General features: G+C 40.7%; 1 non-coding gene across 1 annotated transcript; it reads left to right on the top strand.

Moving 5' to 3' along the window:
• Nucleotides 1–7,808: 7,808 nt before the first annotated feature.
• Nucleotides 7,809–7,916, top strand: LOC112700178 (small nucleolar RNA R71). The gene has a single exon (XR_003153093.1). It is a non-coding gene; the product is annotated as a small nucleolar RNA R71 (small nucleolar RNA).
• The last annotated feature ends 6,435 nt before the right edge of the window (nucleotides 7,917–14,351 follow it).

A 14,351-nucleotide genomic window follows, 5' to 3' on the forward strand; every position in this document is an offset into this window, starting at 1 on the left:
GTTTTCAGAATGGACCATATTAGATATATTCTATTATGGTCTATCTGAGTTTTCCAAGATGTCATTGGACCATTCTGCAGGTGGATCCATTCACTTAAAGAAAACGCCTGCAGAAGCCCAAGAACTTATTGACATGGTTACAAATAATCAATTCATGTACACTTCTGAGAGGAATTTCGTGAATAATGGGACGCCTCAGAGGAAGGGAGTTCTTGAAATTGATGCTCTGAATGCCATATTGGCTCAGAACAAAGTGTTGACTCAGCAAGTCAACATGATTTCTCAAAGTCTGAATGGATAGCAAAATGCATCCAACAGTACTAAAGAGGAAGCTTTTGAAGAAGCTTATGATCCTGAAAACCCTGCAATGGCAGAGGTTAATTACATGGGTGAACCTTATGGGAACACCTATAATTCATCATGGAGAAATCATCCAAATTTCTCATGAAAGGATCAACAAAAGCCTCAACAAGGCTTTAATAATGGTGGAAGAAATAGGCTAAGCAATAACAAGCCTTTTCCATCATCTTCTCAGCAACAGACAGAGAATTCTGAACAGAGCCCCTCTAACTTATCAAACATAGTCTCTGATCTGTCTAAGGCCACTTTAAGTTTCATGAGTGAAACAAGATCCTCCATTAGAAATTTGGAGGCACAAGTGGGCCAGCTGAGTAAGAAAATCATTGAAACTCCTCCCAGTATTCTCCCAAGCAATACTGAAGAAAATCCAAAAGGAGAGTGCAAGGCCATTGATATAATCAATATGGCCGAACCTAGAGAGGAAGGAGAGGACGTGAATCCCAATGAGGAAGACCTCATGGGATGTCCCTCAAGCAAGAAGGAGTTCCCTATTGAGGATCCAAAGGAATCTGAGGCTCATATAGAGACCATAGAGATTTCACTAAACCTCCTTCTGCCATTCATGAGCTCTAAAGACTATTCTTCCTCTGAAGAGGATGAAGATGTGACTGAAGAGCGAGTTGCTCAATTTCTAGGAGCCACCATGAAGTTAAATGCCAAGTTATTTGGTAATGAGAGGAAGCATGAAAAGCTTCTCTCAATACAGAGTCATACAAAGCCCCCACAATCAAACTCAAAGTTTGGTGTTAGGAGGCGACAACCAAACGCTAAGTTTGGGGCTGAGAAACCCCCATATTCAAACTCTAAGTTTGGTGTTGGGAGGCCCTCATCATGCTCTGAATATTTGTGAGGCTCCATGAGAGCCCACTGTCAAGCTAATGACATTAAAAGAGCGCTTGTTGGGAGGCAACCCAATTTTTATTTATCTAATTTTATTTTTATTGTTATTTTGTGTTTTATTAGGTTCATGATCATGAGGAGTCACGAAAAAAAATATTAAAATTAAAAACAGAATCAAAAACAGCAGAAGAAAAATCACACCCTGGAGGAAGGACTTACTGGCATTTAAACACCAATAAGGAGCATCTGGCTGGCGTTCAACGCCAGAACAGAGCATGGAGCTGGCGCTGAACGCCAGAAACAAGCATGGAACTGGCGTTCAACGCCAGAAACATGCTGCACATGCTGCACGAAATTGTGATCACTACAACTTCGCACAACTAACCAGCAAGTGTACTGGGTCGTCCAAGTAATAAACCTTACGCGAGTAAGGGTCGATCCCACAGAGATTGTTGGTATGAAGCAAGCTATGGTCACCTTGTAAATCTTAGTCAGGCAAACTCAAATGGTTATGAATGATGAATAAAACATAAAGATAAAGATAGAGATACTTATGTAATTCATTGGTGGGAATTTCAGATAAGCGTATGAAGATGCTTGTCCCTTCCGTCTCTCTGCTTTCCTACTGTCTTCATCCAATCCTTCTTACTCCTTTCCATGGCAAGCTGTATGCAAGGGTTTCACCGTTGTCAGTGGCTACCTCCCATCCTCTCAGTGGAAATGTTCAACGCACCCTGTCACGGCACGGCTATCCATCTGTCGGTTCTCAATCAGGCCGGAATAGGATCTAGTGATTCTTTTGCGTCTGTCACTAATGCCCCGCCCTCAGGAGTTTGAAGCTCGTCACAGTCATTCAATCATTGAATCCTACTCAGAATACCACAGACAAGGTTTAGACCTTCCGGATTCTCTTGAATGCCGCCATCAGTTCTAGCTTATACCACGAGGACTCTGATCTCACGGAATGGCTGGCTCGGTTGTCAGGCGAGCGCTCGGTTGTCAGGCGATCAACCATGCGTCGTGTATCAGGAATCCAAGAGATATTCACCCAATCTAAGGTAGAACGGAGGTGGTTGTCAGGCACACGTTCATAGGTGAGAATGATGATGAGTGTCACGGATCATCACATTCATCAAGTTGAAGAACAAGTGATATCTTATAACAAGAACAAGCGGAATTGAATAGAAGAACAATAGTAATTGCATTAATACTCGAGGTACAACAGAGCTCCACACCTTAATCTATGGTGTGTAGAAACTCCACCGTTGAAAATACATAAGAACAAGGTCTAGGCATGGCCGTGAGGCCAGCCTCCCAATAATCTATGAACTAGCTGTCCAAAGATGATCAAAGGATCTAAAATAATCCAAAGATGAAAATACAATAGTAAAATGTCCTATATATAGAGAACTAATAGCCTAGGGTTTACAGAGATGAGTAAATGACATAAAAATTCACTTCCGGGCCCACTTGGTGTGTGCTTGGGCTGAGCATTGAAGCATTTTCGTGTAGAGACTCTTCTTGGAGTTAAACGCCAGCTTTGGTGCCAGTTTGGGTGTTTAACTCCCATCCTTGTGCCAGTTCCAGCGTTTAACGCTGGGAATTCTGAGGGTGACTTTGAACGCCGGTTTGGGCCATCAAATCTTGGGCAAAGTATGAACTATCATATATTTCTGGAAAGCCCAGGATGTATACTTTCCAAAGCCGTTGAGAGCGCGCCAACTGGGCTTTTGTAGCTCCAGAAAATCCACTTCGAGTGCAGGGAGGTCAGAATCCAACAGCATCTGCAGTCCTTTTTAGTCTCTGAATCAGATTTTTGCTCAGGTCCCTCAATTTCAGCCAGAAAATACCTGAAATCACAGAAAAACACACAAACTCATAGTAAAGTCCAGAAAAGTGAATTTTAACTAAAAACTAATAAAAATATACTAAAAACTAACTAGATCATACTAAAAACATACTAAAAACAATGCCAAAAAGCGTACAAATTATCCGCTCATCACAACACCAAACTTAAATTGTTGCTTGTCCCCAAGCAACTGAAAATCAAATAAGATAAAAAGAAGAGAATATGCAATGAATTCCAAAAACATCTATGAAGATCAGTATTAATTAGATGAGCGGGGCTTTTAGCTTTTTGCCTCTGAACAGTTTTGGCATCTCACTCTATCCTTTGAAATTCAGAATGATTGGCTTCTTTAGGAACTCAGAATCCAGATAGTGTCATTGATTCTCCTAGTTAAGTATGATGATTCTTGAACACAGCTACTTATTGAGTCTTGGCTGTGGCCCAAAGCACTCTGTCTTCCAGTATTACCACCGGATACATACATGCCACAGACACAAAATTGGGTGAACCTTTTCAGATTGTGACTCAGCTTTGCTAGAGTCCCCAATTAGAGGTGTCCAGGGTTCTTAAGCACACTCTTTTTGCCTTGGATCACAACTTTATTTCTTTCTTTTTCTTTCTTTTTCTCTTTCTTTTTCTTTCTCTCTTTTTTTTTGAATATTTTTTTTTGTTGTATTCACTGCTTTTTCTTGCTTCAAGAATCATTTTTATGATTTTTCAGATCCTCAGTAACATGTCTCCTTTTTCATCATTCTTTCAAGAGCCAACATTCATGAACCACAAATTCAAAAGACATATGCACTGTTTAAGCATACATTCAGAAAACAAAAGTATTGCCACCACATCAAGATAATTAAACTGTTATAAAATTCAAAATTCATGCAATTCTTCTCTTTTTCAATTAAGAACATTTTTCATTCAAGAGAGGTGATGGATTCATAGGACATTCATAACTTTAAGGCATAGACACTAAGACACTAATGATCACAAGACACAAACATAGATAAACATAAGCACTAAAATTCAAAAAACAAAAAAATAAAGAACAAGGAAATTAAAGAACGGGTCCACCTTAGTGATGGCGGCTTGTTCTTCCTCTTGAAGATCCTATGGAGTGCTTGAGCTCCTCAATGTCTCTTCCTTGTCTTTGTTGCTCCTCTCTCATGATTCTTTGATCTTCTCTAATTTCATGGAGGAGGATGGAATGTTCTTGGTGCTCCACCCTTAGTTGTCCCATGTTGGAACTCAATTCTCCTAGGGAGGTGTTTAGTTGCTCCCAATAGTTTTGTGGAGGAAAGTATCCCTTGAGGCATCTCAGGAATTTGATGATGAGAGGGGTCTCTTGTTTGCTCCATCCTCTTCTTAGTGATGGGCTTGTCCTCATCAATGGGGATGTCTCCCTCTATGTCAACTCCAACTGAATAACAGAGGTGACAAATGAGATGAGGAAAGGCAAACCTTGCCAAGGTAGAGGACTTGTCCGCCACCTTATAAAGTTCTTGGGCTATAACCTCATGAACTTCTACTTCTTCTCCAATCATGATGCTATGAATCATGATAGCCCGGTCTATAGTAACTTCGGACCGGTTGCTAGTGGGAATGATTGAGCGTTGGATAAACTCCAACCATCCTCTAGCCACGGGCTTGAGGTCATGCCTTCTCAATTGAACCAGCTTTCCTCTTGAATCTCTCTTCCATTGGGCGCCCTCTTCACAAATGTCTATGAGGACTTGGTCCAACCTTTGATCAAAGTTGACCCTTCTAGTGTAAGGGTGTTCATCTCCTTGCATCATGGGCAAGTTGAATGCCAACCTTACATTTTCCGGACTAAAATCCAAGTATTTCCCCCGAACCATTGTAAGCCAATTCTTTGGGTCCGGGTTCACACTTTGATCATGGTTCTTGGTGATCCATGCATTGGCATAGAACTCTTGAACCATTAAGATTCCGACTTGTTGAATGGGGTTGGTAAGAACTTCCTAACCTCTCCTTCGGATCTCATGTCGGATCTCCGGATATTCACTCTTTTTGAGTTTGAAAGGGACCTCGGGGATCACCTTCTTCAAGGCCACAACTTCATGGAAGTGGTCTTGATGCACCCTTGAGATAAATCTCTCCATCTCCCATGACTCGGAGGTGGAAGCTTTTGCCTTCCCTTTCCTCTTTCTAGAGGTTTCTCCGGCCTTGGATGCCATAAATGGTTATGGAAAAACAAAAAGCAATGCTTTTACCACACCAAACTTAAAAGGTTTGCTCGTCCTCGAGCAAAAGAAGAAAGAAGAGAGTAGAAGAAGAAGAAATGAAGGAGATGGAGGAGGCTTTGTGGTTCGGCCAAAGGAGGAGAAAGAGTGTTTATGTTGTGTGAAAATGAAGGAGTGAAGATGGGTTCATATAGGAGTGGGGGGTGATGGTTCGGTCATGTATGGGAGGGTTTGGGTGGGAAAGTGGTTTGAATTTGAATGGTGAGGTAGGTGGGATTTTATGAAGGATGGATGTGAGTGATGAAGAGAAAGATAGGATTTGATAGGTGAAGGGTGTTTGGGGAAGAGGAGTTGAGGTGATTGGTGAATGGGTGAAGAAGAGAGAGAGTGGTGGGGTAGGTGGGGAACCTGTGGGGTCCACAGATCCTGAGGTGTCAAGGAAAAGTCATCCCTGCACCAAGTGGCGAGCAAAATTGCTCTTTGTGCCAAATCTGGCGTTAAACGCCGGGCTGGTGCCCATTTCTGGCGTTTAACGCCAAGTTCTTGCCCTTTACTGGCGTTTAACGCCAGTCTGGTGCCTCTTTCTGGCGTTAAACGCCCAGAATGGTGCCAGACTGGGCGTTAAACGCCCATCTGCTAGCCTTACTGGCGTTTAAACGCCAGCAGGTTCTTCCTCCAGGGTGTGCTGTTTTTCTTTCTGTTTTTCATTTTGTTTTTACTTTTTCAATTGATTTTGTGATTTCTCATGATCATCAACCTACAGAAAACATAAAATAACAAAGGAAAAATAGATAAAATATAACATTGGGTTGCCTCCCAACAAGCGCTTCTTTAATGTCAGTAGCTTGACAGAGGGCTCTCATGGAGCCTCACAGATGCTCAGAGTAATGTTGGAACCTCCCAACACCAAACTTAGAGTTTGAATGTGGGGGTTCAACACCAAACTTAGAAGCTGGTTGTGGCCTCCCAACACCAAACTTAGAGTTTGACTGTGGGGGCTCTGTTTGGCTCTGTTTTGAGAGAAGCTCTTCATGCTTCCTCTCCATGATGACAGAGGGATATCCTTGAGCCTCAAACACAAAGGATTCTCCATTCACTTGAATGGTCAATTCTCTTCTATCAACATCACTCACAGCCTTTGCTGTGGCTAGGAAGGGTCTGCCGAGGATGATGGATTCATCCATGCACTTCCCAGTCTCTAGGACTATGAAATCAGCAGGGATGTAATGGTCTTCAACTTTTACCAGAACATCCTCTACAAGTCCATGAGCTTGTTTTCTTGAGTTATCTGCCATCTCTAGTGAGATTTCTGCATCTTGCACATCAAAGATCCCTAGCTTCTCCATTACAGAGAGAGGCATGAGGTTTACACTTGACCCTAAGTCACATAAGGCCTTCTTGAAGGTCATGGTGCCTATGGTACAAGGTATTGAAAACTTCCCAGGATCCTGTCTCTTTTGAGGTAATTTCTGCCTAGACAAGTCATCCAGTTCTTTGGTGAGCAAAGGGGGTTCATCCTCCAAAGTCTCATTTCCAAATAACTTGTCATTTAGCTTCATGATTGCTCCAAGGTATTTAGCAACTTGCTCTTCAGTGACATACTCATCCTCTTCAGAGGAAGAATATTCATCAGAGCTCATGAATGGCAGAAGTAAGTCCAATGGAATCTCTATGGTCTCAATTTGAGCCTCAGATTCCCACGGTTCCTCATTGGGGAACTCATTGGAGGCCAGTGGACGTCCATTGAGGTCTTCCTCAGTGGCGTTCACTACCTCTTCCTCCTCTCCAAATTCGGCCATGTTGATGGCTTTGCACTCTCCTTTTGGATTTTCTTCTGTATTTCTTGGAAGATTACTAGGAGGGAGTTCAGTAATTTTCTTGCTCAGCTGACCCACTTGTCCCTCCAAGTTTCTAATGGAGGACCTTATTTCAGTCATGAAACTTTGAGTGGTTTTGATTAGATCAGAGACCATGGTTGCTAAGTCAGAGTTGTTCTGCTTAGAACTCTCTGTCTGTTGCTGAGAAGATGATGGAAAAGGTTTGCTATTGCTAAACCTGTTTCTTCCACCATTATTATTGTTGAAACCTTGTTGAGGTCTCTGTTGATCCTTCCATGAGAGATTTGGATGATTTCTCCATGAAGGATTATAGGTGTTTCCATAGGGTTCTCCCATGTAATTCACCTCTTCCATTGAAGGGTTCTCAGGATCATAAGCTTCTTCTTCAGATGAAGCTTCCTTAGTACTGCTTGGTGCACTTTGCATTCCAGACAGACTTTGAGAAATCATATTGACTTGTTGAGTCAATATTTTGTTCTGAGCCAATATGGCATTCAGAGTATCAATCTCAAGAACTCCTTTCTTCTGATTAGTCCCATTGTTCACAGGATTCCTTTCAGAAGTGTACATGAATTGGTTATTTGCAACCATTTCAATTAGTTCTTGAGCTTCTGTAGGCGTCTTCTTCAGATGAAGAGATCCTCCAGCAGAGCTATCCAAAGACATCTTGGATAGTTCAGAGAGACCATCATAGAAAATACCTATGATGCTCCATTCAGAAAGCATATCAGAGGGACACTTTCTGATTAATTGTTTGTATCTTTCCCAAGCTTCATAGAGGGATTCTCCTTCCTTCTGTCTGAAGGTTTGAACTTCCACTCTAAGCTTACTCAATTTTTGAGGTGGAAAGAACTTTGCCAAGAAGGCATTGACTAGCTTTTCCCAAGAGTTCAGGCTTTCTTTAGGTTGTGAGTCCAACCATATTCTAGCTCTGTCTCTTACAGCAAAAGGGAATAGCATAAGTCTGTAGACCTCAGGGTCAACCCCATTAGTCTTGACAGTGTCACAGATTTGCAAGAATTCAGCTAAAAACTGATGAGGATCTTCCAATGGAAGTCCATGAAACTTGCAATTCTGTTGCATTAGAGAAACTAATTGAGGCTTAAGCTCAAAGTTGTTTGCTCCAATGGCAGGGATAGAGATGCTTCTCCCATAGAAGTCGGGAGTAGGTGCAGTAAAGTCACCCAGCACCTTCCTTGCATTGTTGGCATTGTTGTTGTTTTCGGCTGCCATGTGTTCTTCTTCTTTGAAAATTCCTGTTAGGTCCTCTACAGAGAATTGTGCCTTAGCTTCTCTTAGCTTTCGCTTCAAGGTCCTTTCAGGTTCAGGATCAGCCTCAACAAGAATGCTTTTGTCTTTGCTTCTGCTCATGTGAAAGAGAAGAAAACAAGGAAATATGGAATCCTCTATGTCACAGTATAGAGATTCCTTGAGGTGTCAGAGGAAAAGAAAAATAGAAGGCAGAAGTAGAAAATTCGAACTTATCAAAGAAGATGGAGTTCGAATTGTGCATTAAGAGTGGAAAAGAAATCAATTGATTTTTTGAAAAAGATTTTGAAATTAGAAATTAAAAAGATATGATTGAAAACTATTTTGAAAAAGATGTGATTGAGAAGATATGATTTGAAAAACATTTAAAAAAAAAGATTTGATTTTAAAAATTAATGACTTGGCTATCAAGAAAAGATATGATTCAAACATTAAACCTTTCCCAACAGAAAAGGTAACATACTTGAATTGTTGAATCAAATCATTAATTGATAGCAAGTATTTTTGAAAATAGAAAGAAATTGATTTTGAAAAAGATTTGATTGAAAATATTTGATTTGAAAAAGATTTGATTTTGAAAAATTTTGGAAACTTGAAAAAAATTGCATTAAAAACAAAATCTTCCCTCTTGTGCCATCCTGGCGTTAAACGCCCAGAATGGTGCACATTCTGGCGTTTAACGCCCAAACCTCTACCCTTTTGGGCGTTAAACGCCCAGCCAGGCACCCTGGCTGGCGTTTAAACGCCAGTCTGTCTTCTTCACTGGGCATTTTGAACGCCCAGCTTTTTCTGTGTAATTCCTCTGCTGTATGTTCTGAATCTTCAATTCTCTGTATTATTGACTTGAAAAGACACAAATTAAAAATATTTTTGGATTTTTAATAGTGAGGAATAATCAAAATGCAACTAAAATCAAATAACAATGCATGCAAGACACCAAACTTAGCAGTTTGTATACTACTGACACTAACAAAATGAGAATGCATATGAGAAACACAAACACTCAAGTCAATAGAAATCAAAGATCAGAGCAAGGAAATCATCAAGAGCAACTTGAAGATTAATGAAGACGCATGCATGAATGCAAAAAGAACAAAAACATGCAATTGACACTAAACTTAAAATGAAACACTAGACTCAAACAAGAAATATTTTTGAATTTTATGATTTTGTAAATTTTTTTGTGCTTTTTCGAAAATTAAGTGGAAAAGAAAATAAAGGTATTAAAATTCTTAATGAGAATTCTAGGAATCATGCAATGTTTAGTCTAAGACTCCGGTCCAGGAATTAGACATGGCTTCACAGCCAGCCAAGCTTTCAGAGAAAGCTTCGGTCCAAAACACTAGACATGGCCAATGGCCAGCCAAGCCTTAGCAGATCACTGCTCCAACAGCAAGATTGATAGAAATCAGCATGCTCTTGTGATGATAAGTTGAAACCTCGGTCCAATAAAATTAGACATGGCTTCACAGCCAGCCAGACTTCAACAGATCATCATGACACTCTAGAATTCATTCTTAAGAATTCTGAAGAAAAAATACCTAATCTAAGCAACAAGATGAACCGTCAGTTGTCCATACTCGAACAATCCCCGGCAACGGCGCCAAAAACTTGGTGCACGAAATTGTGATCACTACAACTTCGCACAACTAACCAGCAAGTGTACTGGGTCGTCCAAGTAATAAACCTTACGCGAGTAAGGGTCGATCCCACAGAGATTGTTGGTATGAAGCAAGCTATGGTCACCTTGTAAATCTTAGTCAGGCAAACTCAAATGGTTATGAATGATGAATAAAACATAAAGATAAAGATAGAGATACTTATGTAATTCATTGGTGGGAATTTCAGATAAGCGTATGAAGATGCTTGTCCCTTCCGTCTCTCTGCTTTCCTACTGTCTTCATCCAATCCTTCTTACTCCTTTCCATGGCAAGCTGTATGCAAGGGTTTCACCGTTGTCAGTGGCTACCTCCCATCCTCTCAGTGGAAATGTTCAACGTACCCTGTCACGGCACGGCTATCCATCTGTCGGTTCTCAATCAGGCCGGAATAGAATCCAGTGATTCTTTTGCGTCTGTCACTAACGCCCCGCCCTCAGGAGTTTGAAGCTCGTCACAGTCATTCAATCATTGAATCCTACTCAGAATACCACAGACAAGGTTTAGACCTTCTGGATTCTCTTGAATGCCGCCATCAGTTCTAGCTTATACCACGAAGACTCTGATCTCACGGAATGGCTGGCTCGGTTGTCAGGCGAGCGCTCGATTGTCAGGCGATCAACCATGCGTCGTGTATCAGGAATCCAAGAGATATTCACCCAATCTAAGGTAGAACGGAGGTGGTTGTCAGGCACACGTTCATAGGTGAGAATGATGATGAGTGTCACAGATCATCACATTCATCAAGTTGAAGAACAAGTGATATCTTAGAACAAGAACAAGCGAAATTGAATAGAAGAACAATAGTAATTGCATTAATACTCAAGGTACAGCAGAGCTCCACACCTTAATCTATGGTGTGTAGAAACTCCACCGTTGAAAATACATAAGAACAAGGTCTAGGCATGGCCGTGAGGCCAGCCTCCTAATAATCTATGAACTAGCTGTCCAAAGATGATCAAAGGATCTAAAATAATCCAAAGATGAAAATACAATAGTAAAAGGTCCTATATATAGAGAACTAGTAGTCTAGGGTTTACAGAGATGAGTAAATGACATAAAAATCCACTTCCGGGCCCACTTGGTGTGTGCTTGGGCTGAGCATTGAAGCATTTTCGTATAGAGACTCTTCTTGGAGTTAAACGCCAGCTTTGGTGCCAGCTTGGGCGTTTAACTCCCATCCTTGTGCCAATTCCGGCGTTTAACACTGGGAATTCTGAGGGTGATTTTGAACGCCGGTTTGGGCCATCAAATCTTGGGCAAAGTATGGACTATCATATATTTCGGGAAAGCCCAGGATGTCTACTTTCCAACGCCGTTGAGAGCGCGCCAATTGGGCTTCTGTAGCTCCAGAAAATCCACTTCGAGTGCAGGGAGGTCAGAATCCAACAGCATCTGCAGTCCTTTTTAGTCTCTAAATCAGATTTTTGCTTAGGTCCCTCAATTTCAGCCAGAAAATATCTGAAATCACAGAAAAACACACAAACTCATAGTAAAGTCCAAAAAAGTGAATTTTAACTAAAAACTAATAAAAATATACTAAAAACTAACTAGATCATACTAAAATCATACTAAAAACAATGCCAAAAAGCGTACAAATTATCCGCTCATCAGCACCTAAGGCCAGAGAAACCTCAAAAAAAAAGAGAGAGAAAAGGGAAGACAAAAGCTTCCACCTTTGAGTCATGGAAGATGGAAAGATTCATCTAAAGGGTCTATATCTCAGTGGTAGAACATTCGACTGCAAATCAAGAGATCCATGAGATACCTCAGGGGATAAATTTTCCTCCATACAATTATTGGGAGCAACTAAGGATAAGAGCACCAAAATCACTAAGGATCATGCGACAGAGGCAAGGAAGAGACATAAAGGAGCTCAAAAAGCACCATTGGTCCTTCAAGAAGACGCCACCCTCACTAAGGTGGACTCATTCCTTAACCTCCTTGCTCTTATCTTTCTGTTTTTCGATTTTTATGCTTCATGTTTGTTTATGTTTTGTGTCTCTACCTTATGATCATTAGTATTGAGTAACTATGTCTTAAGGCTATGAATAATTTCATGAATCCTTCACTTTTCTTAAATGAAAAATGTTTCTAATTCAAAAGAACAAGAAGTACATGAATTTCGAAATTATCCTTGAATTTAGTTTAATTATATTGATGTGGCGACAATACTTTCTGTTTTCTGAATGAATGATTGAACAGTGCATATTTTTGATCTTGTTGTTTATGAATGTTAAAATTGTTGGCTCTTGAAAGAATGATGAACAAAGAGAAACGTTATTGATAATCTGAAAAATCATGAAATTGATTCTTGAAGCAAGAAAAAGCAGTGAATAGCAAAAGCTTGCAAAAAAAATGGCGAAAAAAATAGAAAGAAAAAGAAAAAGCAAGCAGAAAAAGGCAATAGCCCTTAAAACCAAAAGGCAAGGGTAAAAAGGATCCAAGGCTTTGAGCATCAATGGATAGGAGGGCCCAAGGAAATAAATCCAGGCCTAAGCGGCTAAATCAAGCTGTCCCTAACCATGTGCTTGTGGCATGCAGGTCCAAGAAAAAGCTTGAGACTGAGTGGTTAAAGTCATGATCCAAAGCAAAAGGAGTGTGCTTAAGAGCTCTGGACACCTCCAACTGGGGACTCTAGCGAAGCTGAGTCACAATCTGAAAAGGTTCACCCAGTTATGTGTCTGTGGCATTTATGTATACGGTGGTAATACTGGAAAACAAAGTGCTTAGGGCCACGGCCAAGACTCATAAAAGTAGCTGTGTTCAAGAATCAACAAACTTAACTAGGAGAATCAATAACACTATCTGAAATTCTAAGTTCCTATAGAAGCCAATCATTCTAAACTTCAAAAGAAAAAGTGAGATGCCAAAACTGTTCAGAAGCAAAAAGCTACAAGTCCCGCTCATCTAATTAGAATTAATATTCATTGATTTTGGAATTTATAGTATATTCTCTTCTTTTTATCCTAATTGATTTTCAGTTGCTTGTGGACAAGCAACAATTTAAGTTTGGTGTTGCGATGAGCGGATAATTTATACGCTTTTTGGCATTGTTTTTAGGTAATTTTTAATAGGTTCTAGTTACTTTTAGGGATGTTTTCATTAGTTTTTATGCTAAATTCACATTTCTGGACTTTACTATGAGTTTGTGTATTTTTCTGTGATTTCAGGTATTTTCTGGCTGAAATTGAGGGACATGAGCAAAACACTGATAAGAAGGCTGACAAAGGACTGCTGTAGCTGTTGGAATCTGACCTCCCTGCACTCGAAATGGATTTTCTGGAGCTACAGAACTCCAAATGGCGCGCTCTGAACGGCGTTGGAAAGTATCCAGAGCTTTCCAGCAATATATAATAGTCCATACTTTATTTGTGATTAGACGACGTAAACTGGTGCTCAACGCCAGTTCCATGTTGCTGTCTGGAGTCAAACGCCAGAAACACGTCACGAACCGGAGTTGAACGCCCAAAACATGTTACAACTTGGCGTTCAACTCCAAAAGAAGCCTCAGCTCGTGGATAGATCAAGCTCAGCCCAAAAATACACCAAGTGGGCCCTGGAAGTGGATTTATGCATCAATTACTTACCTCTGTAAACCCTAGTAGCTAGTTTAGTATAAATAGAACTTTTTACTAGTCTATTAGACACCTTTGGTTGTATTATTCAATCTCGGGACGCCTAGTCCTTAGACCTTCATGGGGGCTGGCCATTCGGCCATGCCTGGACCTTTCACTTATGTATTCTCAACGGTGGAGTTTCTACACACCATAGATTAAGGGTGTGGAGCTCTGCTGTACCTCAAGTTTTAATGCAATTACTATTATTTTCTATCCAATTCGATTTATTCCTGTTCTAAGATATTTGTTGCACTTCAACTTGATGAATGTGATGATCCGTGACACTTGTCATCATTCTCACCTATGAACGCGCGTGATTGACAACCACTTCCGTTCTACCTTAGACCAGGCGCACATCTCATGGATTCCTTAATCAGAATCTTCGTGGTATAAGCTAGAATTGATGGCGGCATTCATAGGATTCCGGGATTGAATGACTGTGACGAGCTTCAAACTCCTGAAGGCTGGGCATTAGTGACAAATGCAAAAGAATCACTGGATTCTACTCCAACCTGATTGAGAACCGACAGATGATTAGCAGTACTGTGACAGAGCATTTGGACCATTTTCACTGAGAGGATGGGATGTAGCCATTGACAACGGTGATGCCCTATATACAGCTTGCCATGGAAAGGAGTAAGAAGGATTGGATGAAAGCAGCAGGAAAGCAGAGATTCAGAAGGAACACAGCATCTCCATGCACCTATCCGAAATTC

The sequence above is a fragment of the Arachis hypogaea genome, chromosome 6, assembly GCF_003086295.3.
Source record: "Arachis hypogaea cultivar Tifrunner chromosome 6, arahy.Tifrunner.gnm2.J5K5, whole genome shotgun sequence".
Lineage (NCBI taxonomy): Eukaryota > Viridiplantae > Streptophyta > Magnoliopsida > Fabales > Fabaceae > Arachis > Arachis hypogaea.